Source organism: Bufo gargarizans, chromosome 1 (assembly GCF_014858855.1).
Source record: "Bufo gargarizans isolate SCDJY-AF-19 chromosome 1, ASM1485885v1, whole genome shotgun sequence".
NCBI classification, from domain to species: Eukaryota; Metazoa; Chordata; class Amphibia; order Anura; family Bufonidae; genus Bufo; species Bufo gargarizans.
This window is the reverse complement of record NC_058080.1, coordinates 260,586,685-260,611,901: the sequence shown is the minus strand read 5'-3', so window position 1 is coordinate 260,611,901 and position 25,217 is coordinate 260,586,685. Positions and strand designations below refer to the sequence as shown.

The following is a 25,217-nucleotide window of genomic DNA, read 5'->3' as shown; positions in this document are numbered from 1 at the left end:
TGATGAGCGGCAGGGGTCATATTTGAATTTGTGATATTTAGCAAATATTTTGTAGAATATTCGTCATATATTCGCAAATTCGTATATTTGTTATATTCTACATTCTTTTTTTTTACTTGAAAATTGGCAATTTAATGATCGCTTAATATGCGAATATTGCACACTCAGTACAGGCATGGGTCAAAAATGAATATATAGCACTATAGAATATAGTGCTATAGATTAGTTTTTAGAATATTTGTCATTTTTTCCATCTGAACACATGATTCCTCCCTGCTTTTTGCTTGTAGGCCAATGAGTCATTGGCTCACAAGCAACTTAAGCAGGGAGGAATCATCACTTCAGATGGAAAAAAATGACAAATATTCTAAAAAACTAATATAAAGCACTATATTCAATATAATGCTATATATTAGTTTTTTAGAATATTCATCATTTTTTTTCCATCTGAAGAGAACATATGATTCCTCCCTGCTTCTTGCTTGTGGGCTAATAATTTAATTGGCCCACAAGCAAGAAGCAGGGAGGAATCACGTGTCAAGCTAAAAAAAAAAAAAGATTAATATTCGTCATTATGAATATGTAACACTATATTCTAAATATTCGCGAATTTTCAAAGTGACGATTAAAATTCGCTATTCGAATATTCACGCTCTACACTACTGAAGAGAAACAAATGAGGTAATTTATCAAACTGGTGTAAAGTAGAACTGGCAAGTTGCAACCAATCAGATTCCACCTTTCATTTTTCACAGCTCCTTTGGAAAATGAATGGTCGAATCTGATTGGTTGCTATGGGCAAATAAGCCAGTTCTACTTTACACCATTTTGATTATTGACCCCAAAAGTACTTTCTTAACATCACTGACACTGCAAACTCAGTGTGACTTTTTCTGATCCACTATCCATGGGACATTGGTGGCCTTGGCATATAATTTCAATATACCACTAATACCTGTGCTCTAACAACCTCTTTAAATTTGTTTGGTCATTAAGCTCATTATTGTATTATAAAAACATATATCTAAAATATGAATTTATATATCATTTACATCTGAGATTTATTCATTGAACAGTGGGAGGCACATGATGTTACAATGACGGCATAATGGATCATTCATTATAAACAAAAAATGCATAAAAATAAATTATTATGGCAGGAGAAGAGAAGAATGCATGCGCAGAATTAGAGCTGAGGACTGGCAATGGCTGTCAAACTATAAAAAATACAAGCAATATCCAATGTAAAAGCTCTTCAGGCAGTACAATAACTAATCTGTCAGAAGTGATTCAGAGCAGCTGAGAACAGGGTAGAAGATATTAATCACTTGTAGTTTTCAAGGTGTTTTTGTCATATTTTGGAATTTCAGACAATGTTGTTCTTTATGTCTTTCAACAAGACATCATAGTTTTAGAAAGTGTTATTGTTTTGGACAAAAATGCCCCAGAGGATTTGGAAGGTAAGATTAATTTTCACTGTATAAATTTTATACAGTGGCAAGGCTCCATAGGAAAATATTGAATGTCCCATAAGCTGCAATAGTAATTTGTTACAGTCTATGGGACAATCGATTTAATAATTGCATGTTCAGGCTCCCTAAGGGGACTTAATAAAAGTGTAAAAAAAACTGTTAAAGTTTTATAAAAATTTAAATCACCCCTTTCCCTATAATAAAAATAACAATAAGATAAACAATAAAAAATAAATATCCTTTGCGCCCCAACCAATATACCCAAATCATTAAAATATAAATATATATTTATCCAGTACAGTGAACATCTTAATGGGAAAAAAAATATACCAAATTGCCACTTTTTCAGGACTTCCTTAAAAAATGTATAAAAGTGATCAAAAGTCATACACACTCCAAAATGGCAGCAATAAAAACTAAAGATTCCTCTGCAAAAAATGAGCCCTTATTCAGCTCCATAGACATAACTCTAAAAAAAAAAAGTAATGGGGCCAGAATATGACAATGCAAAGAAAAAAATATTGTTTTTCTATTTTTTTTCTGTATTAAAATCAAGCAAAACTAAATGTGAAAACATTGCAATCGTACTGACTTAGAAAATGAAATTAATCGGTCAATTTTACCACATAGGGAACACTGTAAAAATAAAACCAATAAAACTATAGCAGAATTACTTTTTTTCTAATTCATTCCATTTCCCCCCCCCCCCCCCCAACTACAGTATATGGAATATTAAATGATGCCAATGGAAATTACAACTTGTCCCACAAAAACAAAACTTCATACGGCTATATGAACAGAAAAATAAAAAAGTTATGGCTCTGGAAAGGCAGGAAGTAAAAAGCTAAAATGCAAAAATAGAAAATGTCAAGGTCTTGAAGTGGTTAATCAGCATTACTTGTCTCTGTCTTGTTTTTTATATTGATCATATATAAGAAAGATTTTATACAACATTAAATGTAATTGTATGAGAATTTGGTATGCTTTGTTAATTTATTTATTTAAACTGATTGGTAAAGGCAGAGTACCAAATATGGGCATTCAATGGGACATTTCACAGTTAAAATCTTTAATTTATTCACTTTTAGCATCATACAATCCCTAATGCCTAACTAAGAATAATAGTCTTATATATATATCTGAATGTAAAACATTTACTTGAGCCCACAAAAATTTGAGACTATGTCCTGTTTTACTTCCACAATGACTTTACAGTTGGCAAGAATGGATAGAACATTAGGGATCTATAAAATGAAACACCAGTAGCTACATCAATTATAATTAGGATTGAACTGTTCTGACACCCATTTATTTTCTTTTGGCAGGGTGTCAGTATTGTTTCAGAAGAACCTAGCAATACATAGAAAACTAATATCCTAGCCTAGAGATTACCAGCAGCTATATAAACCACTTGTTATCATTTAAAGAATGTGCTGCTTTTCATTGGGTCATGCGAGAATGGGGGAGGCAATGATGGCTAGTATTCATAACCTATACTCGAACCCCTCTGCATCAGTCAAGATGAACGGTCAACTTTCAGTGACATTTTCAATACAAAACAGAACGAGACAGAGTTGCCCCCTCTCCCCCTTGATTTTCATTCTTTGTCTAGAGCCACTACTAGGTCACATAAGAGACAATCACAACATAACTGGGATTCAGGCAAATCTACCATACTGTTCACATACCCCAGAGGTCCTGTCCATAAGATGGACACTGATAGAGGGTCATGTGATCAAACAAATCACTCAGCCTCCTCCATTCAAACACACTGCACCTGCACTAAACTCCTCCATCGGCAACCATTTCATAGACAGGACTTCCTTTCAGACAGTAGAAAAGACTTGGCCAACAATATGTCATATCTTATGTAATATAAAAAATTGTGAAGAATGACAGTAATCAGAAAGTGGCTAACCACTTTAAGTATATGACAGGGGACATGCACACTTGTCCAGAGTATTGTAGCTGCAGGAGGATTTCCATAGATAAAAATAGTTCCTAAAAGCATAAAGACATTATCTTTTATTTGAAAACATAAAGCTAAGTGCACTTAAAAGAAATATTTTTTTATAAAAATGATTAGAGGTTTTAACGTTTAGATTATTGTAATCCTAAGCCTAGAACAAATGGTTATAATTTAGATCTTGAGTTATGAAAAATATGCCATTAAGTTCTGCAAATGTAGAATTTCACATAACATGACAAAACATAATGTATTATTTTACCGGAATAGTCATTAAGGCTCCATTATTTTATAAAAGTTATGTAAATACATTTATACTATTGTATTGAGTGCTACACCGCAGAATGCCACAAATCCAACTGTCCCATTGTGTCAATCACTGACGCCCATCCATTGTTCCACAATTCTATGTAACAGCCTGAATGTAGAATCTCAAATAATAATAATTTCAAATGTTAAGAAGTAAAAATGTTAAAACATTTATTCTCATAAATGAAGAAAAGGAAACCAGAGTCTAGTGAGCATTATACATTTTTATATCAATTATATGACACTATTATTAATACACTGTATAGTACTGTTACTAGATTACATATGTCTTGTTTTCTTGCTTTAGTTTATGGGTGATGAAGATGATGGTTAAGCTATCCAAAATTGTCTTCAAACAGAATATAAATAAGGTTTTTCAGTTTTTCAAATTCAATTTCCACATCATGGCACATAGGGATACCAGGTCTGAGAAATGCAGTGGATATAAAAAGTCTACACACCCCTGTTAAAATGTCAGGTTTCTGTGATGTAAAAAAATGAGACAAAGATAAATCATTTTAGAACTTTTTCCACCTTTAATGTGACTGATAAACTGTACAACTGAATTGAAAAACAAATTGAAATCTTTTACGTAGAGGGAAGAAAAAATATAAAAATAAAATATGGATGCATAAGTGTGCAGACCCTTAAACTAGTACTTTGTTGAAGCACCTTTTGATTTTATTACAGCACTCAGTCTTTTTCGGTAAGAGTCTATCAGTATGGCACATTTTGACTTTGCAAGATTTGCCCACTCTTCTTTGCAAAAACACTCCAAATCTGTCAGATTGCGAGGGCATCTCCTGTGCACAGCCCTCTTCATATCACCCCAAAGATTTTCAATCGGATTCAGGTCTGGACTCTGGCTGGGCCATTCCAAAACTTTAATCTTCTTCTGGTGAACCCATTCCTTTGATTTGGATGTATGCTTTGGGTCGTTGGCATGCTGAAAGATGAAGTTCCTGTTCATGTTCAGCTTTCTAGCAGAAGCCTGAAGGTTTTGTGCCAATATTGACTGGTATTTTGAACTGTTCATAATTCGCTCTAGCTTAACTAAGGCCCCAGTTCCAGCTAAAGAAAAACAGCCCCAAAGCATGATGATGCCACCACCATGCTTCACTGTGGGTATGGTGTTCTTTTGGTGATGTGCAGTGTTGTTTTTGCGCCAAACATATCTTTTGGAATTATGGCCAAAAAGTTCAACCTTGGTTTGATCAGACCATAACACCTTTTCCCACATGCTTTTGGGATACTTCAGATGTGTTTTTGCAAAATGTAGCCTGGCTTGGATGTTTTTCTTCATAGGAAAAGGCTTTCGTCTTGCCACTCTACCCCATAGCCCAGACATATGAAGAATACGGGAGATTGTTGTCAAATGTGCCACACAGACAGTACTTGCCAGATATTCCTACAGCTCCTTTAATGTTGCTGTAGGCCTCTTGGTAGCCTCCCAGATCAGTTTTCTTCTTGTTTTTTCATCAATTTTGTAGGGACGTCCAGTTCTTGGTAATGTCACTGTTGTGCCATATTTTCTCCACTTGATGAAGACTGTGTTCACTGTGTTCCATGGTATATCTAAAGCCTTGGAAATTCTTTTGTACCCTTCTCCTGGCTGATACCTTTTAACAATGAGATGCCTCTGCTGCTTTGGGAGCTCTCTGTGGACCATGGCTTTTGCTGTGGGATGCAACTAAGAAAATTTCAGGAAAGACCAACTAGAGTAGCTGAACTTTATTTGGGGTTAATCAGAGGCACTTTAAATGATGGCAAGTGTATGCTGACTTCTATTTAACATGATTTTGAATGTGATTGCTTAATTCTGAACACAGCTACATCCCCAGTTATAAGAGGGTGTGCACACTTATGCAACCACATTATTATTTTATTTTTATTTTTCCCTCCACCTAAAAGATTTCAGTTTGTTTTTCAATTGAGTGGTACAGTTTGTAGGTCACATTAAAGGTGGAAAAAGTTCTGAAATAAGTTATCTTTGTCTTTTTTACAGCACAGGAACCTGAAATTTTAACAGACTTTTCATATCCACTGTAAATTATTTTTGTTTTCTGTAAATTGATTGGCATGCCAGTAAAATCATTGCATATACTTTATAGTGCTAAACTACAACTAAGCACACATATGCATGTACATGGTCAAAACTTTTCCTGATCAAAAAAATATAATTCTTTCTTTTTTGTTGTTACACTGTGACTTTCAGAAAACATGTTACCATATGTGGTGGTAAGACCATTGTTAATATGATATATCATATAACATTGTTTTTTTGGGATGTAGACAGGCTCCTTTAATATTAAAATGACAAACATTTTCATGCCCATTTTGAAAGATTTGTCCACTTTGGGCACTCTCTACTTGTTAGGCTGTGTTCACATATGTGTTGAACATTCCATTTTTCTGGTCCATGAAAAAAAAGGACCCCTTTATTTTGTGTTTCAGTTGTACTCAGTTTTTATCAGTTTGTTTAAATTCTGTCAGGTTTCAGTTATTTTTGGCCAGAGACAAAAAGTGCAGGACTTTTTCTCCCATCAAAAATAACAGATAGAACCGACAAAAAATGCTCACACTTCTACTCAATAAGTTACTTGAGGGGTGTAGTTTCCAAAATTCCAAGTCACTTCTTGGGGGTTCCATTTATTATTTTGCCTGAGAGCCTTTGCAGTTGTCAGTACAAGATGCGTAAATTACCACATTGGGCCTCAAATGTGCATTGTGCTCTTTCTCTTCTCTTCTGGGCCCTGCAGTGTGCCCATAAAGCAGTTTACGACTACATATGAGGGGTTGTTATATTCAGGAAGAAATGGATTACACATGGTAAGGTCCCTTTTATCCTGTAGGTCTTTAAAAATGGAAAATCTGGGACTAAAGCAACATTTTCTTGTAAAAAAGTAATTTTCCATGTTCAAAGCCGAGGGATTCTAAATTCAATGCAATGTCTGTTGGGTCAAAGGGCTCACTACATTCCTTGAAAAATGCATTAGGGTGGGGGAAGTTTCAAAAATGGGGTAACTTTTTGGAGGTTTCTATTGTAGGGGTGCCTCAGGGTCTCTTCAAATGCGACATGGCACCTGAAAATCATTCCAGCAAATCTATCATGCAAAAGCACCCATATGCCCATACAGCAGTTAACCACCACATATGGGGTGTTGCCATATTCAGTAGAAAATGCGTAACAAAGGGGTCCTTTTTCTCATGTTACCCCTTGTGAAAATGAAAAATCTTGGGCTGAAGCAATATTTTATTAGAAAAAATTAATTTTTTCATTTTAACAGCCAAGTGTTTAAAAAAATTATATGAAACACTTGTGGGGGTCAAAGCACTCACTACATCTTTCAATTCCTTGAGGAGTGTAGTTTCTAAAATGAGTTACCTTTTTGGGGTTCCACTGTACGGGTACCTCAGGGTCTCGTTGAAAACCTCATGATGCCTGAAAACCATTCCACAAAAATCTGCCCTCCAAAAACCATATTGCACTCCTTCTCTGCTAATCCCTGCAGTGTGCCCAAACAGCAATTTACAACTACATATGGGTGCCTACTCATGCTGATTAAGGCTACTTTCACACTTGCATTTTTGATGGATCCAGCAGGGATCACCAAAACGCTTCTGTTACTGATAATGCAACCGTCTGCATCTGTTATGAATGGATCCGGTTGTATTATCTGAACACTGATCCATCATGAACTCCATTGAAAATGAATGGGGGATGGATCCATTTTCTATTGTGTCAGAAAAAATGGATCCATCCCCATTGACTTGCATTTTGGGTCATGCAGGATCCGTTTTACTCTGTATCCCAAAACGGAAGGAAAACTGCAGCTTGCTGCGGTTTGCTCTCCGGTATGGGAACGCAAACAAATGCAGCGGAATGCATTTTGGAGCATTCCATTCTGTTCAGCTATGTTTTGTCCCCATTGACAATGAAGACAGACAAAACAGAAGCGTTTTTCTCTGGCTTTGAGATCCTATGACGGATCTTAATACTGGAAAAAAGAAATGCTAGTGTGAACATAGCCTAAGGCACTTTCTGTAAGTAGAGATAGCACCCCTCAAATCCGGACCTAGGCCTCTCACCCACTACTCTCTGCTCTGTACAGATGAGGTGCTGGCTTTTTTGTTAGCAAAGTCATTTCTCAAGGCCTATTTATAGGGTTGACTATTGACTGCCTTACATCTGGTGGCACAAGAGGCAGAGCTTTCTAAGAGCTCATTTGCATACCTTCTTGCCTAATTATGAGATTTTATTTTGGAACTATATGTATGTAAAATGCATGATGTATGTTGAACTTACAGGAACAGCCTTTACTGCACTTGCTCTTCAAGAGCTATACAGAAAAAATTAAATTTAAACCTTTACCTCTGTAGTGATCCTCAATAGTCTTTTTTATGGTGGTCATTAATGGACCTTAGGCTAGGCCACTACCTTTTTATAGCTGCCTAGTCTAAGTGCTATATGAGTCTATTTTGACAGCTGGGCTCCTGCTATAATGGCCTAAATAGGCAGAACCAATAATGCCAGCTGTTTAACCCCTTAGATGCCATGGTTAATAACAACAGTAACAGTTAAGTGGTTTGAGAAGGATTGGATTCCGCCTGGCACCCATTGACCATAAATCAGATCTTGGGGTGCTCGTGAGCGATGTGAAAAAACAGTTTTTTGTCTGCCATTAAAAAACTTTTTAAAAAGCAATTTCAAAAATGGTATGTATCTGAAAATGAGAATGTTGCTGCTCAAAATTAAGTTCTCGCACATCTCCATAGAAAGAAAAATAAAGAGTTATTGGTCTTGGGATTTTTGCAATGCAAAAATATTTTCTTTTTTTAAAAAGGGTTTTTGTTATGCAAAAGCAGTAAAACTTAAAGGGAATGTGTAATCAAATCCATCCTATTAAAACTAGATGAACCTTTGCCAGCTGATTCTAATGTTCTTGCTCCCATGTCACTCTGTGGCCGTATTGCAGAGAAAACTGTTTTTTAATCATACATAAATTAGTCCCTGGGTGCAACGAGGGTGTTGCCATTATACCTCACTGCACATTCCGCTCTCTCTTTCTCTCTCTCTTTCTCTCTCTACATCTGCACTCCCACCTCTTTGACCGTCAGGGCCATGCATGTAGAATTATTCACACCTAGACCTGAAGTCTGATAGCAGCATGATCACCACTGTGTTCAGCACATGAGCAGAACAGGGACGAAACCCCTCACTGAGATCATGGAAAGCGTTACTTTGTAGTAATAGGCCTGAACCAGTACAAGGCTACAAGTCCTATTACAGATATATTTAACCCCTTGGATATGGGAGTTTTTTTTGTTTTTGCATTTTACTCTTTCTTCTCTGATTTCCCGAAGTCATAACTTTTATCTTTTTTTCATTTACATAGCCGTATTAGGACTTGTTTTTTGCAGGATAAGTTGTACTTTTTAATTCCAACATTTAATGTAGGATACAATGTAGTGGAAAATGGAAAAAAAAATCAAAATGAGGTGAAATTGAAAAAAACAATATTTAATTGAGACACCTGTGCCCTTTATTCTCTGGGTCAGTATGATTACAATGATACCACATATGTGTAGTTTTTTTGTGTTTTAATATTAAAAAAATAATAAAAACTTTTTTTATTTTTTGTTACATGGACATATTCTGACCCTCATAACCTTTTTATAATTAGGTCTACAAATTTCTTTTGCGGGAAGATCTTTAGTTAATACCATTTTGGAGTGTGTGTGACTTTTTGATCACATTTTATTAAAAAAAAAATTTAAGGTAAGAGAAGCGATGACAAAATGGTGAATCGACCATTTGGTATTATTTTTCCAATACACCATTCACCGCATGGGATAAATATTTTTAATATTTTAATAGTATAGACAGTTTTGAAAGTGGCGGTGCCGATGATTTTAATTTTTTTTATTGTTTATGTATTTTTTTTATTCTATGAAAAGGGGGTGATTAAAATTTTTATATTTTTAACATATTTGTACATTTTTAAAAAACTTTTTAGAGCCCCTGTAGAAGGCTACAGAATACTCAGTACTCAGATTGATAACAACTCATACTGTATTGCCTTTTAATGATAGTATAAGTTTATTTTGCAAATCCTATGTTGGCCTGCCACCTACTACAGAGAGACTGCATTAGAATGAATAACCACTGTCAGGATTATTGCCAGTCATGGACATTACCGGCGGGCCTCTGCTGTTTCAAGGGTTAAATATAGGCTTGATGAAGGCAGCATATCATTGGAATATACAAAATTTTTCTATTCAGTTACTAATAAAATTATTGAATAGAAATGGAAATCCAATGATTGCATATAGAAGTACCCTTGGCCATCTAAAAAAGTTTAAAAAAAAGTCAAATCAACCCTGTTTCCCCAAAATAAAAATAAACAATAAAAATAAACATTACAGGCATCGCCACATCTAAAAATGGCAGTACTTGAGCTGATTGAAGTTCTTAAAAATGTGATTTGGCTGCTTCGCCTAATTGCACACAAAAAACGTATTTGTTTACCAGGGAACTGTGATTGCACCGCTCCCTGTCATTGTAAACCTCAGATGCCACGTTTATCACTGATCAAGGTATATGAGAATAATATTAAGGTCTTTCAGGGATTGATAAGTAAAAAAAATATGAATTGTACTTAACTTATCCATTTTAATGCGAAGAGGCCACCACAGACATCTTGCTTGAAGATCCTCCGTGAAATCTAGCGTGGTAAGTGACAACGTCATCACGTTGGCCAACCTGGTGACATCATACATTACTGGCTGCATCCGAGATTTTGCACGGGATCCTCAAGTAAGATGGCCGTGGTGGCTTCTTTGTGCTCAAATGGATGAGGTGAGTATGATTTTTTTTGTATTTTTGATGCCACTTTAGGGAAATTTGATTCGTTACCATGAAGCACAAGAAAATTCGACTTCCCTGAAATTCGTATTGAAAGTCAACTTTGCTCAACACTAGCCAGTTCTATTAAAATCTACAAATATTTATCCCATATGGTGAAAGACATAACGGATACAAAAAAATCAAAATTACGAAAAGAAAAAATAATTGTTTCCAAATTTTCAATGTTAAAGAGGACCTTTCACCTTCCTGTTTTTTTTTTTTTTAATAGCTAAATGCATTTCCCATGTAATAACAATTCTGGCATAACTATTCTTATGTTTATATGTTGTGCCATTCTTTTAATATTTCTACTAGAAGTTATAAATTAATTGCTAGCAGTCTGCAGTAATGGTACAGAGGGGTAGTAACCAGTTGGGGGAGGGGGGGGGGGGGGACCTGCCAGACTCACTCTATCCAATCAGTGCTGCCATTTTCAGACTGTGGAGGTACACCCCCCAACTGGTTACCTACCTTCTGTACCCTTACTGCAGACAGCTAGCAATTATTCATAACTTCTTGTAGAAATAATAGAGGAATGGGACAACATAAAGAAATAAGAATAGATGCTCCAGAATTGTTAGTATGTGGGGAATGCATAAAGCTATTAAAACAGGCATGTCAGGAGTGGTGAACAGTCCTCTTTAGTGATGATCAAGCATGCTCGGCCGAACACCAGATCGGCTCGAGCATCTTGATGCTCAGCACATGGCGGTATTCGGCCGAATACTGCATGTACTCGAGCTCAATGCTCGAGTCTCCTCCCCGCACGTTTGTTGGCTGCCAATAAACATGCAAGTAAGTACTGTCGTTCACTGTAATGCCGTAGCCATGTTGGTTACTGGCATTACAGTGATTGGCTGGCCGGAACGCGTCATGGGGTGCTATCCATGACACGTGTTCGGCTCAGTGTTAGTCAGGGAGAGCTATGCTGAAGATGGGAAAGATAGTGTAGGGAGTGAATTTTTTTTTCAAGTTGAAAAACTTGTCAGAGACCCAAAAGTCCTTTTAAGGACTATTGTTGTGTATGGCAGCAGACATATATATTTTTAGCGCAACCTGCGCTAAATTGCTAAAACTTTACAGACCCAAACATCCTTTTAAAAGACTATTGTTGTGTGTGGCAGCAGCAATATATATTTTTAGCGCAACCTGCGTTAAATTGCTAAAACTTTACAGACCCAAAAGTCCTTTTAAGGACTATTGTGTGTTGCAGCAATATCTATTTTTAGCGCATCCTGCACTAAATAGCGTGCAATAGTTAGGCCGCTGCAGATAGCAACATTATCTGTGCTACATCTCCTGTGTAATGTGTGTGCATCCCAAAAATATCTGCGACATTCAGTGTACTTTTTCCGTAGATGGTGTCCGCTGCAGACAGTGACATTATCTGCGCTACATCTCCTATGTAACGTGGTCACATCCAAAAAATATCAGTGACATCCAGTGTACTTTTTCTGTAGATGGTGTACGCTGCGGACAATGACATTACCTGGGGTACATCTCCTGTGTAATGTTTCCGCATCCCAAATACCTGTGACATTCGATGGTGTCCGCTGTGGACAATGACATTACCTGGGGTACATCTCTTAAATATTTGTGACATTCGAAGTAATTTTTTATTAGCCGCTGGTGACAGCATTGACTTTATCTGCGGTATATCTCCTGTGTGACGTTTCTAGATCCCAAATACAATACCTGTGACATTCCTTGTAATTTTTTATTAGCCACTGCTGACATCAGTGAAATTTTCTGCGGTATTTCTTCTGTGTAACGTTTCCACATCCTAAATACCTTTGACATTCCCTGTAATTTTATATTAGTCACTGCTGACATCAGCGACATTATCGACTGTATTTCTCCTGTGTAACGTTTCCACATCCCAAATACCTGTGACATTCTCTGTAATTTTTTATTAGTCGCTGCTTACATCAGTGACATTATCTGCGGTATATGTCCTGTGGGATGTTTCCACATCCCGAATACCTTTTTTCAAATTTTTTTTTGCGCATACACTAACAAATCCTACGCTACTGTATGTGTGACATATTTTCAAGCATATGTAACATTTAATTTGAAGAAGGCGAGCAGTAAGGTACAGGGAAGTGGCTGTGATGCTGATAATGCACGCAGAGGCCGTGGCCCTGGGCGCATTGAAACTGTGTCTGCAGCCAGAGCACAATAAAAACAATCATCCATGATACCTAGCTTCATGTCCGAGTCTTTAGACCAGTGCGACCAGGTGGTTGGTTGGATTGCAGCAGATAATGCTTCCAGTTGGTTAAGCACCACCCTGTCTTCCACCAAGTCCAGTCTCAGTAGCCAAGAGTCTGGTCAACTGAATCCTCACCCTGATTAGTGTTGAGCTTGAATATTCGAATTACAAATATTTATCTCGAATATCGCAACTTGGGAGAATTCACTAATATTTCGAATATAGTGCTAAATATTCACTATATCGAATATTCGTCATTTTTTAACGTCTGAAAACATGATTACTCTCTGTTTCTTAAGCAGGGAGTAATCATGACTTTAGATGGGAAAAATTACGAATATTCTAAAAAACGAATATATAGCACTATATCGAATATATTAGTTTTTTAGAATATTCGTCCTTTTTTTTTCAATCTGTACAGTTGTTCCACTTTGGCATACTCCTCCCCGACAAACATCTCCGTCACCATGGAAACGCCTGTGGGTTAGAATATATAATCGGATTTGAGTTTTCACAATCTCAGTGAGATCGTGAAAACTCATCTCTGATGGTATATTCTGACCCCCAGGGGTTCCCATGGTGACAGGGACGCTTGTCGGGAGGAGTATGCCGAAGTGAAACAACTGTACAGATTGAAATAAAAAAAGACGAATACTGTAAAAAACTAATATATTCAATATAGTGCTATATATTTGTTTTTTAGAATATTCGTAATATTCTAAAACAAGAATACATAGCAATATAGCGAATATTCGGGAAAAACGAATATAGAGCAATTTCGCTAATATAGTGCTATAATCTTCTTTATCTAAAAGTTGTAATTTTTTTCTCATCTGAAGTTCAGATTGGAAAAAAATTACAACTATTAAAAAAAATATAATTATAGTACTATATTAGCTAAATTGCTCTTTATTATTATTTTTTTAATATTCGCTATATTGCCATATATTCTTGTTTTAGAATATTATGAATATTCAGAAAAACAAATATAGCACTATATTAGCTATATTGGTCTATATATTTGTTTTTTAGAATATTAGTAATTTTTTTTCCTACCTGAAGTCATGATTCCTAGCTGCTTAAGTAACTTAAGCAGGGAGGAATCATGACTCATGACTTCAGATGGAAATAAATGACGAATATTCTAAAAAAGAATATATAGCACTAATATTCAAATTTGCAAATATTCAACGAATATTCGACAAAATATCAGCGAAATATTGTGAATTCGAATATGACCCCTGCCGCTCATCACTAACCCTGACCCTCCCACCATGGAGAGTCTTGCCAAATAAGTGATCCCACACTCGGATATTCCGAGGAGTTCTTTTCAGCTCCATTCCTTCATTTAGGCCTCTCGACAAGCCCGCTTGAAGAGGGACATGAGATTCCCAAACTCTTCAGCATCCACAGTCACAAGAAGATGACGGTGGGGAAGGGCAATTAGTGTTTCAAAAGATGGATGATAAGGATGCGACAAAGTTGTCAATAACTGAGGTTCTTGTTAGGTCAACAAGTCAGGAGGATGAGCAGAGTGAGGAAGTGGAAGAGGAGGCGGTGGACGATGAAGTCACTGACCCAACCTAGTAAGGTGGCAAGCTAAGCGAGGACAGCAATACAGAGGGGGAGGGATCCGCAACAGGCCGAAAGGTGGTGGTAAAAGGGAGAAGGCGGGCCACACTAAACAGGCCCGCAACTTTTCCCCACTATTTTCCACTGTGTGACATGCCTTACACCAGCATGTGTCTCGTAGCATCACCCGTGCCCTGACCAATGCAGTAACTGGGAAGGTCCACTTAACCACTGACACATGGACAAGTGCTTTTGGCCAGGGATGCTACATTTCCCTGATGGCAAACTGGGTGAACGTTGTGGATGCCTTAAGCGAGTCGTACCCTGGGATGGAACAGGTGCTACCAACACCAAGGTGCTACCAACACCAAGGATTGCAGGGTTTCCGCCATCACATACGTTTGTGGCTCCAACCCCCACATCCTCCTTAACTTCCACCTCATAATTATCCTCTAGCAGCACCAGTCAGCCATCAGTCGGTAGCTAGAAGCAGTGTAGCTCTGCAGTGGGAAAGCGTCAACAGGCCGTGCTTAACCTGATCTGCTTAGGTGACAAACAGCATACCACCGCAGAGCTATGGCAGGGAATAAGAGATCAGACTGAGCTGTGGCTCTCGCCACTTAACCTACAACCAGCCATTGTTGTGTCTGATGATGGCCGTTACTTGGTGGCAGCTATGGAGCTTGGCAAGCTCACACACATCCTATGCCTAGCCCATGTCTTCAACTTAGTGGTTCAGCAGTTTCTCAAAACCTACCCCAATTTGCCTGAGCTACTGGTGAAGGTGTGCCGCATGTGTGCCCATTTCAGCAAGTCATCGACAGCGACCGGTTTGGCAGCGCTGCAGCAGTGCTTAACAATTGCCAGCTCACCGACTGTTGTGCAACGTGAGCATGTGCTGGAAATCAACATTCCATATGTTGGCCAGGCTTTGTGAGCAGCAGAGAGCAGTAGTGGAATAACAGCTGCAACATGGTTGTCGCCTTTCCAGTCAGCTTCCGCTCTTCACAAGCGAGGAATGGGCAAGGATGTCTGACCTCTGCAACATTTTAAGAAACTTTGAGAAATCAACACAGATGGTGAGCGGCGATAACTCTATTATTAGCGTCACCCTGCCTCTGTTGGAACACACAGCAGTTCCAACAGAGGCAGGGCAACACTTTCCAAAGCATGGGACAGTTTCATGACATCCCACCAGCACCCTCACCCTGATTCGTGGCCTAGTATCACAAGGAGGGAACATTTTGGGAAGATGGTGAAGGAGTATGTAGCAGACCGTGTCAGCATCCGGCAATGATCCCTCTGTGCCTTACAACTACTGGGTGTCCAAGCTTGACACGTGACGCTGGCACGCCTTGAAGTTGCAGGCCTGTCCTGCCGCAAGCGTTTTGTCAGAGCGGGTATTTAGTGCTGCTGGGGGCATAATAACTGATAAGCGCATATGCCTGTCAACTGAAGATGCTGACAGGTTTACTCCTATCAAAATGAACAAGGCCTGCATTGTCCCTGGCTTCTCTACTCCACCAGAGGAAAGCGGCTGAACATAAAGGCACTTTAAATGTATTTTTTATGATGTACTGAAAGCTTGTATTTCCATGCACCCCTGCCACCACAAAAAATATTATATGGATTAATCTTCCTTTTCTCTTCATCTTCCTCCTGTTCCATCCAATCAACTTGCTTATTAGTCTGCCCTCGCTGCTAATGTTGTAGAGGGTCAGCTCACCTGCAGGCCCTTGCACATAATATTTTAGAGGGTCAGCTCACCAGCAGGCCCTCACCTACATTCTCTACGAGGGCCTGCTCATCTGCAGGCCCTTGCATATAATGTTTTAGAGGATCAGCTCACCAGCAGGCCCTCGCATATAATGTTTTAGAGGGTCAGCTTACCAGCAGGCCCTCACCTACAATCTTTCAGAGGGTCAGCTCACCTGCAGGCCCTCGTATATAATGTTTTAGAGGGTCAGCTCATCTGCAGGCCCTAGTATATAATGTTTTTGAGGGTCAGCTCACCAGCAGGCCCTTAACCATAATGTTTTACAGGGTCAGCTCACCAGCAGGACCTCACCTACAATCTTTTAGAGGGTCAGCTCACCTGCAGGTCCTTGCATATAATGATTTTGAGGGTCAGTTCACCAGTAGGCCCTTAACCATAATGTTTTCCAGGGTCAGCTCACCAGCAAGCCCTCGCCCATAATTCTTTCAATGGGTAGCTAAGCAGCAGGCACTCGCCCATAATTTTTTCAATGGTCAACTCAGCAGCAGGCACTTGCCCATAATTTTTTTGATGCTCAGATCAGCAGCAGGCGCTTGCCAGAAATGTTTTAGAGAGTCAGCTCTGCAGCAGACTCTCACCCCTAATGATTTTGATGGTCAGCTCAGCAGCAGGCCCTCGTCCGTAATGTTTTAGAGGGTCATCAGCAGGCCCTTGCTCATAATGTTTTTAAGGGTCACCAGCAGGCCATCAATCAAAATTTTTCAAGGGTGTATGATGCCCTCCTTTATGTGTAATAAAAGGTCTATTGAAATGCTGGTTCCTTGCAATTTTTGGCAGCCCTTTCTCTTCGTGCTTAGGCTTTGTGAGTGTAGGAGTCCCACTCCCTGAACAATTGTACCATAATGTGAATGAGGCCCTCCATCATGTTATATACAGGTTGTATTAGAGTGCCTCTTCCTTGTAAAATTGATTTTATCTTCGGTTTTGTGCGTAATATTATCAATCTGTAAAAGTGGTGTACTACTCGGACAACATTGTTCACAGCAGCGACCTGAGAGTCCAAGATGCATACAGACATCCTCCCCATGCTGTTCCCAAACTATTCCGGTGGTGTTTCCATCAATTGTTGACCTTTCCCTATGAACCAGACACTCTCCCCTCTTCGGCAGGGGGTGCCTGTTTTAATGCTCGGGTTCTCCTATTGAATTCCATTGTGCTTGAGTGCTCGGTAGAGCACCCGAGAATCCCAAGGTGTTCAACTCGAGCACCCGAACACCCAAGCACTTTGGTGCTCGATCAACACTAGTCCTCTTTAAAACACAAGAAAAACTATATAAATATATCATGCTGGCCCCAAGAATGAAGGTAACAGGTCATTATTACTGCATAGGGAGGAATGCCATAGAAACAAAACCCATATAGCTGTGGCAGAATTGTGTTTTTCATACAGATTTTTTTTTCCAGCTTACCACTACCTAGTATGCAATATTAAATGGTGTCATTAGAAAGTGCAACTTGTCCTGCAAAAAAAAAGCCCTGACACAGCTATGTGAACAGATTTTTTTTATTTTTTTTTATAGCTCTGGAAAGGTAGGGAGTAGGGATGAGCTAACCCGTGGAACCTGAACCCCATTGACCCGAGCTTCACTTTATTATTTTTAGTTATAACATAGTTATATCAGAAAATAATAGCATTCTTAGATGATGTCACCACATGGGAGAGTGCGGTGACGTCATCTCGCACATTGTAAGCCCTTTGGCAGGTTCTGTCGCACGATTAAGTGGATGAGTTGGGTATTTTTTTAATTTTTTTTTCTCTAAATGACCATATTGTTTTTAATTCTGTCTTAAGGATGCTATTATTTTCCGATATAACCATGTTATAACGGAAAATAATAAAATCACCCGAACCCGGACTTGTTGGTACGAAACTGAACTTTGCAGTTCGAGTTTGTTCATCTGATGTAGAGAGTAAAAAAATTAAAAAATGCAAAAAATAAAAGAAAATTATCATGTAAGAAAAAGGTTAATAAAGATAATTTTTAAAAAATGGTCAGCGGTGGATTTCTGCAGGATAGGAGTATATGAAGGATAGGTGACAATCGACTAATCCCTAGGGTTCAACCGCTGCAAATCATTTGATTGAGGGTTCCTGAGTCCTGAATGCAGAAGCAGTGTATGTGTGTGACCGCCAGTCCATTCAATGTCTGAGACTAACGGAGACACCAAAATGCTGTACAGTGTTAGGCCTCATGCACACGACAGTTTTTTTTCACGGCCCGCAAAAACGGGGTCCGTGGGTCCGTGATCCGTGACCGTTTTTCCGTCCGTGGGTCTTCCTTGATTTTTGGAGGATCCACGGACATGAAAAAAAAGTCATTTTGGTGTCCGCCTGGCCGTGCGGAGCCAAACGGATCCGTCCTGAATTACAATGCAAGTCAATGGGGACGGATCCGTTTGATGTTGACACAATATGGTGCCATTTCAAACGGATCCGTCCCCATTGACTTTCAATGTAAAGTCTGGAGTTCTGTTATACCATCGGATTGGAGTTTTCTCCAATCCGATGGTATATTTTAACTTGTAGCGTCCCCATCACCATGGGAACGCCTCTATGTTAGAATATACTGTCGGATATGAGCTACATCGTGAAACTCATTTCCGACAGTATATTCTAACACAGAGGCGTTCCCATGGTGATGGAGACGCTTCAGGTTAGAATATACAAAAAAACTGTGTACATGACTGTCCCCTGCTGCCTGGCAGGTGCTGCCAGGCAGCAGGGGGCAGACCCCCCCCCCCTGTTTTTAACTCATTGGTGGCCAGTGGGCCCCCCCTCCCCTGTTGTTAACTCGTTGGTGGCCAGTGTGCGCACCCCCCTCCCTCCCTCCCTCTATTGTAATAATAGCATTGGGGCCAGTGTGCGCGCCCCCCCAACCCCCCCCCCCTCCCTCCCTCTATTGTAATAATAGCATTGGGGCCAGTGTGCGCGCCCCCCCAACCCCCCCCCCCCTCCCTCCCTCTATTGTAATAATAGCATTGGGGCCAGTGTGCCCCCCCCCCCCCCCGATCATCGGTGCCAGCGGAGTAGAAGATTCATACTTACCTGGCTGCTGGCTGCTGCGATCTCTGTGTCCGGCCGGGAGCTCCTCCTACTGGTAAGTGACAGGTCTGTGCGGCGCATTGCTGTCACTTACCAGTAGGAGGAGCTCCCGGCCGGACGCAGACATCGCAGCAGCCAGCAGCCAGGTAAGTATGAAAATCTTCTACTCCGCTGCCACCGATGATCGGGGGGGGGGGGGGTGGTGCGCACACTGGCCCCAATGCTATTATTACAATAGAGGGAGGGAGGGGGGGGTTGGGGGGGTGCGCACACTGGCCCCAATGTATTAAAACAATAGAGGGAGGGAGGGGGGGGGGTTGGGGGGGCGCGCGCACACTGGCCCCAATGTATTAAAACAATAGAGGGAGGGAGGGAGGGGGGTGCGCACACTGGCCACCAACGAGTTAACAACAGGGGAGGGGGGGGCCGCACAATGATATTCAAACTGGGGAGGGGGGGGGGGTCTGCCCCCTGCTGCCTGGCAGCCCTGATCTCTTACAGGGGGATATGATAGTACAATTAACCCCTTCAGGTGCCGCACCTGATGGGGTTAATTGTACTATCATATCCCCCTGTAAGAGATCGGGTGCTGCCAGGCAGCAGGGGGCAGTCTTGTACACAGTTTGTAGTGTATTCTAACTAGAAGCGTCCCATCACCATGGGAACGCCTCTGTGTTAGAATATACTGTCGGATCTGAGTTTTCACGAAGTGAAAACTCAGCTCTGAAAAAGCTTGTATGCAGACGGATCTTCGGATCCGTCTGTATGAAACTAAAACCTACGGCCACGGATCACGGACACGGATGCCAATCTTGTGTGCATCCGTGTTCTTTCACGGACCCATTGACTTGAATGGGCCCGTGAACCGTTGGCCGTGAAAAAAATAGGACAGGTCATATTTTTTTCACGGCCAGGAAACACGGCTCACGGATGCGGCTGCCAAACGGTGCATTTTCCGATTTTTCCACGGACCCATTGAAAGTCAATGGGTCCGTGAAAAAAAACGGAAAACGGCACAACGGCCACGGATGCACACAACGGTCATGTGCATGAGGCCTTATACTGCGGTCAGACTTCCCCAGCAATTATATATATATCACCTATCCTGTGGATGGGCCATAAATGTATGGGAAAACCCTTGATAATCTATAGCATGGTGAGTGAGGTAACAAAATCATATCACAGCCCAGGTAACAGGTAAAGTGTATGGTAGGCTACCCTTATAATAACCTATGTGTATTGAACAATCAAATGCAATATAAAGCATCACCAGAGAGATGCAAAATTATTTTCTTCTATTTGTCCATTCACAAGTAAATCAACATTTCTTTCATGTGTTACATATGCCTTTTGACAATTCACTTGCTTCTTGGATCTTTTTTCTTACCTCAGTTTATTTATTTAGAAGGCTGGCAAATACTATAAAAGGATTTCTGCATCCAAGCGATGATTTATTTAAATAGGATTTGTTCCATCTAACACCAGCCATGTCTGAATGAACATTCAAGAAAAGTCTTTTAGAATGAAGAGATGTTATGTCTAGAGATGAGCAAAGTTTTAAAAAACTAGATTCGGACGATCCATCAAATAAAAATAAAAAATGTATTTAATTTGAATTAATTTGTGATGAAGCACGTTAAAAATAAACTATTTCCCGGCTTCAGAAAGTGTGTACAGTACCTCGGTGTACATCACTGTGCATTGCAACAACATACATAGCTAGTCTGCTGTGGTAGTGAAACAGTTACTGTGCGTCAGTACGAAAGGCAGGTGACAGATGTAACTCTTAGGTCTCAAGCACACAGCCATTGCCCAGCTGTGCCTGTATCGCGGCCCGCAAACAGCATCACGGATGCACACCCATTAACTTGAATGGGCCAGCAATCCCGAAGGTCCAGTGCAGAATGGAGGCACAGACAACAAGTGCTTCTGTTGGGGTTCTCTCTGTGTCCTCAGGATAGGTCATCAATATCTGATTGGCGGGGGTCCGACACAAGGCGCCCCCATTGAACAGCTAGTTGGTGAGGAGGTGGCGCTCCATGTGAGTGCTTCGTCCTGGTCTTTACACTACACCTCGTCTCCTGTGGAGCAATGGTGTGGTGTAATTACAAGTACTCGCTCCATTCACTTGAAAGGAACCAAGTAAATATTATTACACTGCACTGTAAGTGCAAGGTAATGAATGGGAAGCGGTGCTCGCAACGGGTTCATTTACTTTTTATTGCAGTTTCTTGCAGTTGTATTACCTTATTGATCAAATGGATATATATTATTAGCAAATGAAAAACAATGATGGGGTACTTCATTTTCCTGAACTATTATAAGGAATGGGTGAGTCATTTTTTTACAAAATGCATTGTAAAAAAAAAAAAAAGATAAAACCTGGAAATTTAGATCACCATTCATGCAACTGTTTTTGAAAAGGGTGTTTTATTTAATTTTTAAAACCCTTAGTGTCCACCAATACGCCTTTTTACGACTGACATTAAGGGGCCTTAGGCTGGGCCGACGCATTTTCACAGCGGCCCAGTCTAAGCACTGTACAGATTCCCCGTACAGCAGAGACCGGGGGTTCGGCTCTCACATGAAAGAGCGGGTAATGACAACCATAGCAAATAAGCGGTTACAGAGGGAGCAGACTCCCTCTGTATGCCATCGGTACCCCGCAAATGAGATTGCGGGATGCCGATGCCAGTGAAGGCAGATCAAGGCTTAGGAGTGTAGGCCTCAGACCTGCCTCCAGCATTTCTCAGCAGTCTTCACCTCTCTGGCGCAGCATGCTGGTCAATGTCAGTATAGCATTCATATTGAAAGGCATTGCTCAATAGGAATAGTGCAATGTGTTTTAGAAGTGATCAAATGATTGCCTGTTATACTTTCCTTGTGGGACTATTAAATTGTTAATAAAAAGTAAAAAAAAAAAACATTTATTACATTTTAAAAATTTCTATTAAAAATGTATGCATTTTTCCATTAAAAAAAGGCTTTCAACTGAAAAAAAATTGCAAAAATAAAATCTCCTCCAACTTTTTTGGTATCACCATGTCCATAACAACCTGCACTATGGAAAATTATGTGAATTATCCCATAATATGATGGTAGTAAAAAAAAAAAAATGCCAGGATTGCTGCTTTTTGTTTAGTAGCTTCCAAAAAAACATAATAAAAAGGGATCAAAAAGTGATACCAATTAAATCTACAAGTCCTTACTTAAAAAATAAAGCCTCCACACAACTCCATAGAAAGCTGTGTTCTTGGGATGCAAAAATATTTTCTTTTTTTTTTTTAAAGAGTTTTTATTAAGCAAAATCAGTAAAAAAAAAAAAAAAAAATATATATATATATATATATATATATATATATATACATACATATATATATATATATATATATATATATATATTTGGTATAAATGTAATCGTAGTGACCCAGAGAATAAAGTTATCATATCTTTTTTCCCCAAAAAATTATAATGTAAAACATCTGCCCCTCCCAGTTAATACAAGTTATTTAGTAAGTTACATGTACCCCAAAATGGCACTATTAAAAACTACAGCTTGTCCCACAAAAAACAAGCCCTCACGCAGCTATATAGATAAAAAAAAAAAAAAAAAGGTGTCGCTGTTGAAAGGCAACAATGAAAAAAATAGCTTAGTCAGTAAGGCCAAAAACAGGCTCGTCACTAAGGGGTTAATTATTTGTATCTCAAATGATCATGGAAATAGAGCTAATAAAAAAAAATTATGTTTTGTTAAAAAAAAAAAACAATTTTTGGAGGACTTTAGGTTTGGAATATTATAGGACTCCTGGAATTGCAGCTAGTCATTTAACTGGGACCTGCAGCTCTTCTGATATGTCTGTTGCCTGAACTGTCTATAAAATACAATGTTGAACGTGGATAAAGTGACAACTGATTGAACAGTGTCTTCTAACGTGGTAAATAATAACACCCAGTTGTCAGTGTATTCATACATTTCCATGAGGAATAACAGTGGACCAGAACAAAGCAGAGTTCTATTTAAGTGTTTATAAGGTCAGACATGTGAGGATTGCTAACATGCTCTCTTTAACAAAGAAACATTATGGGGGAGATTTATCAAAACTCGTGTAAAGGAAAAGTGGCTTAGTTGCCCATAGCAACCAATCAGATTCCACCTTTCATTTTCCAAAGGCGCTCTGAAAAATGAAAAGTGTAATCTGATTGGTTGCTATGGGCAACTAAACCACTCCTCGTTTATACCAGTTTTGATAAAGCTGCTCCTGTATTTTTATGATATTTGACTTCTGAATTTTTTTTTTTTAGACAGAAAACAATGGTAGCAATCAATTTTATTCTACAACCTCATGAGAAGCGTTTCCGCCATTTGCTAAAAGCATTGCTGCTGTAATAAAACCTGAAATCCTAAATCTTTTAATGCTATATTTTTGGATTACTAATAGCTAATGGCTTTTGTGTTTTCACACACTGTATTATTAGTATTGGATAGTTTTAATGATCTTGTTCCTGTAAACACATTTACCATTAGTCTTTCCAGTCAAAACAACCTCGGAAATAGCATTAAACAGCTCAATTGTGTTAAATCTTTCCCACATGCATTAGGACAGGTTTACATTTGCAGCAAATAAAAGTCACTTTGGATCCTACTTACTACTCTGGTGTGAAGCTTTATTACAGTAACATATGATCATGGGGGTGCTGTGTTATTCTGTGATGGTGATTTCATATAAATGCATCACATTTGCAGTATCCCAGACCTGGAAGTACCTGCAAGTCTTATGTATTTTATGTATTGTTAATGCTATGTATTCTCATGTATTGGCTATGTGTTCCAGTAAGGAAGGCATGGTTGGCAATAGTTGGCAGGAATAGGGCTAACCATGGACGTAGCTATAGGGGGTGCAGAGGTAACAGTCGCTACCGGGCCCAGGAGCCTGAGGGGGCCCAAAGACCCTTGTGCCACATAAGAAGACACACAATTCACTGAGGGAAGGGGGGCCCAAGCTGAACTCTTGCACCAGGGCCCATGAGCCGTTAGCTACGCCCCTGGGGCTAACTACCCTGCTCTTCCACTCTTGGTAGGAGTGGGATGGTCCTTCTTCCTGCCAGGAGGGGGATTTCCAAGCTAGATAGTGAAGGGAGAGGAAGCACGTGTCATAGCTCCTACTCCTATGAAACATTTGTCTATGAGACCATAACTCCAGAGAGATATTCAGTATTCAGAACACTACTTCCAGAATGCATCAGTATGCCAAGACAGTAGAGGGATCTGTGAAATTACAGCTTTACAGACACTGCTACAAGGTGTGGAACTACAACCCGGGAACCTATAACCTAGCTAACAACCAGGCCACACAAACATCAAGCCTGAATCTTACAGTAGACACCTATATCCACAAGTGCCACTACCTCCTCCTCTAGTGCCAGAATCTGCATTTAATATTACTGAATGTACCACAAGTTGTATTTTGCACTAAGAAGAGACTTTCGTACTTTTACTTCTGGCCTGATTCTTCGTTGATTGAATTATGGGTAGTCTTAAAAGATAAGTCTTTAATTAGGTAATATTAAAATGATAGGCTCAACAATGAAATGTGTAATAACACAGACCTCTCATGGAGGACAAAAAGAGGAAAATTATTCCCTGCCAACTACAGTGAACTGGTCAGGTTTGAAAAAATGTGGAGCCAGGAGGTGTGAACACTGGCCCACTCGGAGGAGTGAGTTGGAGAACAAACAGGTGATAGATATATAGAGAGGGAGACAGATGCTGGGTCTCAAACCCTACATTAATCCCTGTGTTCAATCATATGTGCTCCTACCGTCTGACCCTAGATGGCCCTCAGACCTAATGTTTGACTGCCCAGCTTCGTCGGAAGTAAAAGGGACCAGTCACTTCTAGGAGATCAGATGCAATGAATAGAAAAGAAAAAATGACGACAAAAGAATTTGTCCCTGTCCC

At 39.6% G+C, this 25,217-nt stretch overlaps 1 protein-coding gene across 1 annotated transcript in view; it reads left to right on the top strand.

The window, feature by feature from the left end:
• Window positions 1–25,217, top strand: part of GRID2 (glutamate ionotropic receptor delta type subunit 2) — a 1,539,079-nt gene that overhangs the window by 1,340,242 nt on the left and 173,620 nt on the right. The window lies entirely within an intron of this gene.